The 11,321-nt window shown below is 49.8% G+C and overlaps 1 pseudogene across 2 annotated transcripts in view; it reads right to left on the minus strand.

The window, feature by feature from the left end:
* Window positions 1-10,754, minus strand: part of Gm14267 (predicted gene 14267) — a 28,975-nt pseudogene extending 18,221 nt beyond the window's left edge. The window contains exons 1-2 of one of the 2 annotated variants that reach the window (NR_168918.1): window positions 3,973-4,117; window positions 342-429 (exon numbers count right to left, since the gene is read on the minus strand). The product of NR_168918.1 is annotated as a predicted gene 14267, transcript variant 2 (transcript). Of the gene's footprint in view, window positions 1-341; window positions 430-3,972; window positions 4,118-10,639 lie in introns of those variants that run through there. The other variant, NR_168917.1, reaches the window with a different exon arrangement.
* Window positions 10,755-11,321: the final 567 nt, after the last annotated feature.

Below are 11,321 nucleotides of genomic sequence, written 5' to 3' on the forward strand. Positions count from 1 at the left end.
GCAAAGGGCAGAGAGAAAATCGGACTTGTTGGAGCGGTTGGTGGCCAGGATGCTCTGTAATTGCACCAGCCTGGGACTGCCCTGGGACTGCCCTGCAGAGTGGACGTCCCTGAACTCTGGGATCTGCTAGAAGAACAAAGGGAGTCCCTGACATCCCAACCTGCTACCTGCAGAGACTCCTGGACTCTGGCCTCCAGCACATGGTGTTGGGGGTGGGGGGGTTCAGCTCCAGCTCCCCAGGGACACTCCCACTTACCTGTCACTCATCCCACTGTCCTCACATCTTGAAAACATCTCAGGAAACTCTCTCTAGAAATCACCAATAAGGCATGAAAACTCACCTGAAGATCACCAGGACCTAAGGTACCCTTCCAGAACTTTCCATCGTGGCTGGCAGCATCTCTCCTCACAGCTCCCATTCAGAAGAGCCTGGGAATTACAGGTTTGGGCAGCCCAGGAAGCAGCAGAAAGGAGATGTAGCCCCTATGCCCACACACACGACCCTACAGCTCTGGTAGACCCAGCTCATGAGCACACCACAGATCTCAGCCCCTGATGCGTTCACATCGCTCGGCACCAGCACCTCTTCCGCACTGCACTGAAATCCCACACTTCAGCAAAGTTCAAGGATGTCAGCCATTCTTGTAGTCTGTCCCATAGACAGTGGAATGGTGGCATCCTTTGCCCCTGCAGATCCAGACTCTGCCCTCCTCAACCCTGCTTCGGGCCCTGACATTTTGATCTCAGTAGTGACCTCGCAGGCTTCCTAGCCTCTTGCCTTCCCTGGGGAATCTGACTAAGGTTTGGGACGACACCCTGCTGCAGGATGAGGCTGGGATGTCAGTCTCCTGTCCTGTTGGTCCGCAGCTTTTCAGGGCGGCTGCATCACCTCTGCCTGTTAAGTGTCCCCTCCACTCAGGTTTTAGGAATGCCATAGTGTCCCTGCCCCTCTGGTCACAGCACAGCTCCCAGGCACAGTTGACTCCTGTGATCCTGTCCTTCCTCCACTCATTGTCCCTTCGTTAAACTCTCTCCAGCCCTTCTTCTTGGCTAAGGTGCATTTTCCCTGCCATTTCTTCTGCCTGGTACACTGGACTGTGTTGAACTTCTTGCTCATGGCTTCCCTTTCCAGCGTTTTGTTGCCTACAGAAACCAGAGTCCGAATCTATATCATGGAAAATTCCAGAAAGAACTTGGTATCACTAGAAGTGGTGTGAGGAAGCTGCATCCTATACCTTGCCTAGGGTGTAGTTCACCCTCTGTACAGTGTATCCACTTGGTATACACTATCCGCCCCGTGGGAACCTGGTAGCCGTTACTGTCATGGTAACTACAACGGCTAATTTTGATTACCAGTTTGACAGGACTTAAAGCCGCTATGGGAACATGCCTCCAGGGATGTCTAGAAGGATGTTTTCAGAAATATTTCATTAAGGAGCAAAGGCCCACCCTGAATACGGGCTGAAATCCCACACTGAACAGAGGAAGAAATCGGGCTGAGCCCCGACATTCACCCCTCTCTGCTTCCCAACAGTGTGTGCAATGGGCCCCACTGCCACGGGGTCCTGCAGTTATGACACCCCCACTGTGATGGACTGAACCCCAGAACTGGGAGCCACAGTGTCTTAGTCAGGGTTTCTATTCCTGCACAAACATCATGACCAAGAAGCAAGTTGGGGAGGAAAGGGTTTATTCGGCTTATACTTCCATGCTGCTGTTCATCACCAAAGGAAGTCAGGACTGGAACTCAAGCAGGTCAGGAAGCAGGAGCTGATGCAGAGGCCATGGAGGGATGTTCTTTACTGGCTTGCTTCACCTGGCTTGCTCAGCCTGCTTTCTTATAGAACCAAGACTACCAGCCCTGAGATGGTCCCACCCACAAGGGGCCTTTCCCCCTTGATCACTAATTGAGAAAATGCCTTACAGTTGGATCTCATGGAGGCATTTCCTCAACTGAAGCTCCTTTCTCTGTGATAACTCCAGCTGTGTCAAGTTGACACAAAACTAGCCAGTACACACAGTAAACACTTTCATTAGATACTTTTGCTGGAGAGCTTGTGGTGGGAAAAGTACCTAACACAGTACCTCGGTGCTTAGGTTTCACGGGACCCTTGCTCTGCCTACTAACAACCCCACAGTGATACACTGTCATAATTATTCATTTTTGCGGTTAACCTCTTGCAGGTCAAATCTGTGAAACGGACTTTTCTGTAGGTTGTCTGTGTGGGCAAAGGCATAGCATATTTAGATTTGGCCTTAGAACCCACTGGAGATCCTGGAATGTACGTTCTAGGGATGAGGGGAGTTGTATGTTTTTCTCCTCTTGACAACAGGCGTTAACGCCAGCGATGCCAGAGAATCTCATCAAATCTAAGCGCCGTTGGCTACGACAAAGCCTCTCTAACTGCACCTGGGAACCTCCCCACCTTTGGCCACAGATCTGAGCACATAGCCAGTGAGAACCCACGCACGTGTGGAGTCCTGCCAGCCTATGACTGTGCTGGCGGGTGTCTCCTCTTGCACTGACCAACACATGAATTTTGCACGGAGCTCAAGCCATAAGATAGGAGCCAATGGTGCCTGAAGCAACCTTGCCCAGATCTGAGGCCACTGTGTTATGGATTGTGCTGTTCTTATTTAACGTACAAAGCTTTGTTCTTACAGTAACATAATTGTTTAATTACCAAAAACAAGGACTTTGATATTTTCCTACCAGCATTCCTCAATATATAAGTATCAAATTAGTATATCTTAGGATTGGATTGTGGTAAACAGACAGGCTATCCATCTCCCTGGTATGTAAATTTCCCCATATCTTTATCAAATGAAGAAAACCACATGGATATCAAAGAATTGCCCTAAAATTAATTTCCTTATTATGCTATTAGAAGTAAAGGTTTTATCTGGGTTCCTATGAAAATACACATAAAAATTTGCGTACCCATGGAAATCTCTGAAGAAGCCCCAGCCTTAAGATCGGCTCTCACACATGCTAAGAACCACACTGACACGGACTCCAGCACATCACCATGGAGATAGATACATTCCGACTTCAGATATTGGACTATGAAAACAAATTGTGGTCTGTTCTGAATCGTCTTTCTAAATCAACAGGCAATGTTATGAAAGTGTTCTCTGTGCCCACCCCGCCCCCGTCAGCTCCCTCCATAGCCCAGGTTCTATTCTTCCCTGTTACTTCTAGACACTTGAAAAACAAGGAGGGATGACCTGCAGCCTCCATCAGCGCTCCTGTTAATTGGGGTACACACACCGCCTTCCGAGCATATCCACTCTCTCCCCAGCCTGAGCCCTAGGCAGGATGGAAGAGTTCTGCCCAATTTGTAATTCTCCTGTCTCTGCAGCCTGGGCCTGCTGCAGCCCAGTGTCCCAGCCAGGTGGCTTCCTGCGGGGCCAAGAACTCAGGAAAACAGATGAGGTGAACATGAGCATGTATGGATCTGGGATGAAGCTCAGATGGCGTGTGCTAGCCTAGCACACCTGAAGCCCTGGATTCAGTTCCCAGCACATGTAAACTGGACCTTGTGGCACATGCCTACTATCTCAACACTCAAGAAGTGGAAGCAGGAGGTTCAAAAGTTCAAGGTCATCCTTGGTAGTTTGAAACTGCTCTGGGCTTTATGAGACCCTATTAGACAGAGAAGGATAGGAAAACCCGATGCTGGTGAGGGCCGCCCTTGCCATGACCTACTGGTGTGGAAATGTTCAGTTTCTTCCAGCTTGCTGCCAAAGGATTTTAACCCCCCTTCCTGGCATTCTATTTACAGGGAAGCTGAAGGTCTGGCATAATCCTCATCTCCTGTCACACTTCATCGAGAGCCGGCACTCAAGAGATAACTTCCTCTCTTCCACATTCACCTCGGTGAATTGAATGGCTGGCTCCATTTCGCTAGCTGTGCAGGAGTCGCCAGTCCTGCCAGCTCCCTGGGCCCCCTGGAAACCTCCAGCACCTGCCTGCAGAGAGCACGGTGACCATTGTCTCTTCTCGGTAGAAAATACAATCCTGGGTAAAATAAAGTTTTTCATTAGAATAGGAAAAAATAGGAAATGCCGACCAAGAGGAGCAGACAGAACGGGAGCCAGGGCTGGGGCTGGGGACTGGGAGTAGCCGATGGGGATTATGGGAATGAGTTTAGAGTACAGGCGAAGATAAGGAAGTCTAAATCTTCCAGCAGAATGAAGACGGAGCCAGAGGCACGACACACATTTTTTTTTTTAAAGATTGTAAGGAGTGAGATCATTAAACCAGTCACCAGGGCTTCCTAGAGATAGTGGCAGTCATTTAATGAGAGGCCCAGTGTCGCACAAATCTAAATTAATTCTTTGCTTGGCTGTTCCCGGGAAAGGATGAGGAAATGTTTGCCAAAGTAAAAGAGAACCAAAATATTTCTTTTTACAGAAGCAAAGCGCGCGCGCGCGCGCGCGCGTGTGTGTGTGTGTGTGTGCGTGTGTGTGTGTGTAGTATAAGCAGAACCTGAGAGAGTGCAGAGAAGAGTCATGGAGTGGGAGGAAGGGAAGACCGCAAAGGGAAATTGACAAGATCCACTGCTGTTTGTGGAGTTTGGATGGAGTCTCGTGTAACTCAGGCTGGCCTCCAACTCCCTATGTGCTCCTGGATGGCACTGAACTCCTCATCCTCCTGCCTCTGCCTCTGGAGTGCTGGGGTTACAGGTGTGTGCTAACTCACCCAGTTTGTTCTGGGAGCTGAGGCTTCTTGCATGCCAGGCAGGCAGGCGCCCTGCCCACTGAGCTACATTCCCAGCTGTGAGCCACTTCTTGACATCCTGTGCAGCTTCTCTGACAGACACTTTGTAGCCTCTGCAGCCAGCCTGAGGGTCCTGCTCACTCTCCATAGTCCTTCCTGCACCCCTGCTGGCAGTATTACGCCCCCCCCCCACTGATCCACAGTGCAATGTTTTTCCCACACCCCTCCCTGCTTGCTTTGTCCCTCTAAAGCTGAAATACCCGAGGACTGAGATGGAACCGCAGGATGAACTGTGCTTGTACACCCTCCACGGATCCTTCCCTGCTTCTTTCAATGACATCTAAGAAAACATGCTAATGTAGTGCTAATGTCTTTAGCAGCTCCTACGCCTAGTACACCATCACTGTGAACAAAGAAAAGAGCAGGCTGGGCTGGAGGTGGGGTGCAGCCCTGTGTGCAGGCTCATTGGTTCTCAACATGTGGATTGAGACCCCTTTGCAGTGGAATGACCCTTTCCCAGGGGTCACCTAAGGCCATCCCATATAGCAAATATTTACATTACTATTCATAACAGTGGCAAAATTACAGTTATAAAGTAGAAATGAGAATAATTTTAGGGTTGAGATCACCACAACACAAGAAACTGTATCAAAAGGCATTGGGAAAGTTGAGAACCACTGCTCTCGGGTGACCTTCCTTTCACAGCAGGAGATGGGGCTGTCTCCTCCCCTCCCACCTTCCCACATCCCCACCCCCTTCACCTTCCCACTCTCACATCCCCACTCCAGCTTGCTCTGAGAACAGGTTTCCTTTTGAATGAAGGTGGCTTGGTGTATGTTTATTTAAAGTAAATCAGGAGTATCGCTGTCGGCTTCCGCTGTCACCCTGATGCGAACCTAAAGCCACCACTGTCACCATGATGCGAACCTAGAGCCACCGCTGTCACCATGATGCGAACCTAGAGCCACCTGGGAAGAGGGAACCTCAACTGAAGAATCACCCAGAAGGTGAGTCATTTTCCTAACTGTTCATTGATGTAGGAGAACCCAGCCCACTGTGGGCGGTGCCATCCCTAGGCAGTGGGGAGGGGGTGCTATATAAGAAGGGTAACTGAGTAAGTCAGTAAATAGTGTTCCACCATGATCTTTGCTTCAATTCCTGCCTCCAGGTTCCTGCCCTGCTTGAGGTCCTATCCTGACTTCCCTCAGTGACAGTCTGTTACCTCAGCGTGTAAGATGAAGTCAACCCTTTCCTCCCCAAGTTGCTTTCAGTAACGGTGTTTATCACAACAGTAGAATCATCAGGGTTAGCAGTGGAGGGGAGCAGTCCCCAGCCATCTCACTGACCACCAAGTCTTGTCTCCTTGATGGGACTTCAGCAGCCTTGGCTGTAAAATGGGAAGAGACACTCGTCACAAGCCCCAGGAGCATAATGAGGTGGAGGTCTGAAAGGCTCAGGTCTTGTCACAGCCCAGAGCCACCAGCCAGGAAGCTGTCTCAGGAAGGTGGCAATTCAAATAGAAACCTCACCTTTAAAACCAGATGCAGGCTGTTCAGAGAACGTGGACCTATGTAGCCCAGAAGGAAGGAAAAAAATTACCTCAAGAAGCCACTGAGCTTGGAACATGTGGCCCAAAATTGAAATAAACCCAGAAGTCATGGCTACCCTGAGGGTTGGGTTGAGAAGGTGAAGTCTGAAGGATACAGGGTGAAGGATAAGGTTGCTAAGCAACACATCCTGATACTAGAGTTAGCAGAAATGACCTGGGAACCAGGGCATCTGTAAAATCTCACTCCCATGCTGCTTCAAGGTCACCGGAAGGCAGACCCACCACAGCCACCTTGGGGGAACAATCTAAGAAAGCAGATACATCCTTGCCCACTGGGAGGACGGACTCAGAATGTCCTGCAGACCAGCCCCGAACTTACTGGATCTTGGGTCCTTTTATGGCAGAACTGTGTGGGGCCTGAATGGTTGTACTGTAAGAACACCAGGCACGACCGAATGACTCTGGTCTCCAGCCATGGATAAACAGACAGGGGATGTTCCCTGCATCCTATGAGTTAGATTCTAGCCAATGACTGACCTCCCCACCATCAGCTGCATGAACCTTGCCAAATTGAAACCTCTATTTCTTAGCTGTTCCCACTGATTGAATGTAACACAAAGCAAGACACAGTTGTGTGGAATCTCGATATGGAGTAAATATTTACCTTGTGTAAAACAGAGTTCTGGGATCTCAAGACATGAACACAAAATCCAAAGTACTTAGAAGGCAAAAAGTTTACCTCCTGGGAGGGTTTTCTAGCTCCAGGGCATCAAGCAAGCATCCTAACAAAAGAGTCCCGTGCCTCTCTCTGAGTGGTCAGAGCTCAGCTTCCATTCTCACATGATTGGCTAATGCAGAGAGGAGAGGTTTCTAAGGAGAGTTGAACCGAGCATATATTTTGATTTCACAAAGCGTTGACCATGGAGGAATTTGAATTTCTGCCCAGTGGCTTCTTTACAGTTTCTAGGGAGTTGTGTCTTATTTAACCCTTCGATAGAAAAGATAGCACGTTTTGTTACATTTCCCACATTTTAAAATATGCTCCCCTGTAGCCCCTGACTTCTCTCCCTGAACCCTGTATGTAACAGCCCTTTGCTGGAACTTTTTAGTTCTTGGACCAAATCTCCCTTTTCAGACTTGAGTTTTTCTGCAATTTAGCTAAAGAAAGAGTCCTAAGTTATAAGACCAGCTGAGGCAAACCAGTTACCCTCCCAATTCAACTGCTAAGAAAGCTGAGGGTCTTTCCAAGTTATCAGCCTGCCATCCCTGACCTTTCCAGCCAATGAACACAATAAAGGGTCAATGCTCATACCTGATTGGGCCACGAGGCATTCGGGGAAATGTAGTCTCTATTCCAGGGTACTGAGCCATCACATTGGGGAAAGAGGCAGTCTCTGCGGAGAGCCCAGGCCCTGGGGCAGCATGAGGATCAGCAAGTGGGGGATGACCTGTGCTCTATGATGGATGGGTGGTCACAGTTCAAACAAAATGGAGGGGCTTTACAAAATGGTCTGACCCTGGCTAACAGCCTTTAAGCCCCACAGCAGTGAGACAGCGCATGCTGACTACACTGGCCTGCCAAGGTCCTCCATGGCAGGTCTAGCATTTGTAGACAGACAGTGAAGGGGGTTAAGACCACACCCAAGGCAGCCATGGAGTCAACATCCTGGAACGCCAGGGAACCTGGGGTCTTCCTCTGTCATCCTGGAGCCTCCTACCCGGGTAATACTGCTGAGCTGAAGGCCCTGGGAAGCCGTGCAGAGTAACGAGTCTCCAGCCTCGGCAGGAAGTGCTGACCTAGTCTGCCCTGCTGTCTACCACCTGCTAAAAATACACCTCGCCTCCATACAGGTGCAACCCATCAGGAGGCCGGGCTGTTTTTAGCACTGGGGAAGCAGGAGACAGCTGACTTCTAGATTCATAACCTCTCTGGCTGCATGGGAATTTGTTTCCAGGCCGGCCAATGCATGGACCATTTCCGCTTCCCCAAAGCTCCTCCCCTCAGTCTCCTGTCTCAGGACAGAGTAACCTCCAATGATGTCTCAGGATACAGGCATTCCGCCATTGTTCACTAGACTATAACACTCATAACCTTTAACCCACCCTGAAGCCCCATGAGCTGGTCAGTCCTTACTGTCCTCATTTCTCCTTGCACACTCATTCACACACTCCAGCAGAGTGGCGTGTTACTACAATCTGCTTACAGTATTCTGAGCGTTCATTGGCCCATGGCTCTAAACACACTCACTCACTCTCTCTCTCTCCCTCTCCCTCTCCCTCTCCCTCTCCCTCTCCCTCTCTCTCTTTCTCACACACACACTGAAAACCATGTCCAAAGGCCCACAGACCATATGTGTATTACATCAGTAGTCCCACTGCTTAGTACACAGACGTGTGTGTGGAGCTTAGAGAAGGACCCTTGGGAGTCAGCTGTCTCCTTCCACCACATTGGTCCCGAGGATTGAATTCAGGTCACCAAGCTTGAGGACAGGCGCCTTTAACCACCAAGTCACCTTGCTGGCCCAGTGGAGATAGTTACTATCTTGATTGCCATGGTCATGGTTTTAGGACTGCACATGCATGAAACAACTTATCAAATTAGGGCCAGTGGGATGGCTCAGTGGGTAAAGGTGCTTGCTGCCAAGCATAACAACCTGAGTTTAAAGCACTGGATCCCACTCGGTGGAGGGAGAGAACCAATTTCTACCAGTTGCCCTCTGTGGTGGTTTGAATATGCTTGGCCCAGGGAGGGGTGCTATGAGGAGGTGTGGCCTTGTTGAAGTAGGTGTGGCCTTGCGGGAAGAAGTGTGTTACTTTGGGGGTGGGCTTTAAGACCCTCCTCCTAGCTGCCTGGAAGCCAGTCTGTTCCTAGCCTCCTTTGGATGAAGTCGTAGAACTCTCAGCTCCTCCTCCTGCGCCATGCCTGCTAGGACGCTGCTTCCTGCCATGATGATAATGGACTGACCCTTTGAGCCTGTAAGCCAGCCCCAATTATAGGAGTTGCCTTGGTCATAGTGTCTGTTCACAGCAATGGAAGCCCTCACTAAGACACCCTCTGGCTTCCACACGCGCACTGTAGCTTGTACTATTGGCTTCTGCACAATAAATAAATGAATCAGAAAGTAAGTAAGTAAATAAATAAATGTGCTTTTAAAAACTTACCAAACTATATGTTTTGCATGCTCATGGCCTGTCAATTTTAGAACCATGAAGGCAGAGCAGAAAAGCCACCTGCTACACAATAGAAACAACCTTTCCGTATTCCACACCGACTGCCTCGTAGGTGGCTCACACTAGGAAATGAAACTGTCTTTTCTTAGCGTAAGGTATAAGTAAGAAAAAGGAAAGAGATGACTATATATGAACAGATCCAGGTTTGGGCTCTTCCCGATGTAGCTTTCCATTAGTCAGGATGACACCAAAGAAATGTCCTAACTTGAGGAGGTATGGAGGCCCTGGGCCTTCTTACCCAGCTATGCCCTCCTCTCCTTTCTCCTTCTGAGTCTTTTACCCAGTCGGGGACCCCAGCCCATGAGACGGTGCCTCCCACCAAACACAGTCAGGATGGGTCTTCCTACCTCCACAGAATCTCTCTGGAAATGTCCTCACAGATTTACGCAGAGCTGTGTCTCCTAAGTGAGTCCAAAACCAGTCGGGTTGATATTGAAGATTAACCCTTGCAGGTCTACCTGTCATCAGCACGACAGCAAAGCCCACGGCCTTTAAGCCTTGCTATCCCACTCCTGGTCCTCAGTGGCTCGTGGCCATCTCATGGTGCAACATGCATTTAGGTCATCTGTAAAGATCCCCAGGATCTTAACCGTTCTGACGTCATTCAAAACTCTTAACAGTGAGGGAGTGTCCACTCTAAGAGCAAGTTGTCTCGCCGCAGAACAATGACATTGTCTAAGTGGGGGAACAGACAGAAGGGAAGAACGGAAGGACAGCAATGAAAGGTGGGACAGAGCAAGGCAGTAGCCAGCGCGCCAACCCTGCAGCTCCACAGCCAGGGCTTGCTGTGGCCTCACAGGGCTCCCCTAGGGAACCCCTGTCCTGCATTCTGCAACACAAGTAATCTCCCTCTGGCTCCACTGTGCCTGCTGCTTTCTGTCGGCAGCCATCCACAGTCCCAAGCTCTCCAGTATCCTGGGTCCTCCACGATTCCTTATGCTTCACCCCCACGGGCTTCAAAAACAGTCCCCCGGGGTCTCCTTGTAGGGACTATGCTGCCACAGGTCACCCACCCTCAGCCCCTATGACCCGATACCTTTTCCATTCTACATGCCCATAAGACTAGCCACACAGACAACACTACTGAGTTCTAATGCAACTCTTAAAAGGACAACATTTAATTGGGGCTGGCTTACAGGTTCTGAGGTTCAGTCCATTATCAAAGAAGGAGCATGGCAGCGTCCAGGCAGGCATGGTGCAGGAGGAGCTAAGAGTTCTACATCCTCATCTGAAGGCTGCTACTGGAAGACTAACTTCCAGGCAGCAAGGACGAGAGTCTTAAAGTCCAACAAGGCCACACCTCCAATCCCTGGGCCAAGCATGTTCAAACTAAGCTGACAATTTCAGCCTTGTTCCTGCCTTTTCAAAAAAAAAAAAAATTGAATTTTCACAAACCAGAGCCTCCAGCAGGCTGGTTCTTTTTCCTCTTGTCCCACGGAAAGGGGGGGGGTCTCTTTATTGCCGTCAATCTCTTTAATAGTTAAGGATACTTTTGCTAACCCCCCTGGCTAGCATCTGCAAACTCGACCTCCATCCCTCACCTGTATGCTCACTTCCGTCATGTCTGTCTCGTCTTCTCACTATGGAGCTGACAAAGAGCGCCAGAAGTTGCACTGGTGTGAAATACCCTCCCTTCCCCTCCCCTCCCCACACCGCTCCTTAGGAATTCAGCTCCACTCAAGTTTTCAGGAAAGAATGCAGCCATTGTTCACCACAGGATAGCACTCATGGTAGTCTGTGGTCCGTGGGGTCCTTGCTCCTCTCGGAAGTCTCGTGAGCGTGGTCTTTGCTGCCCTCCTTCCTCTCAACGATACTCGT

This window comes from Mus musculus, chromosome 2, assembly GCF_000001635.26.
Source record: "Mus musculus strain C57BL/6J chromosome 2, GRCm38.p6 C57BL/6J".
Classification (NCBI taxonomy): domain Eukaryota; kingdom Metazoa; phylum Chordata; class Mammalia; order Rodentia; family Muridae; genus Mus; species Mus musculus.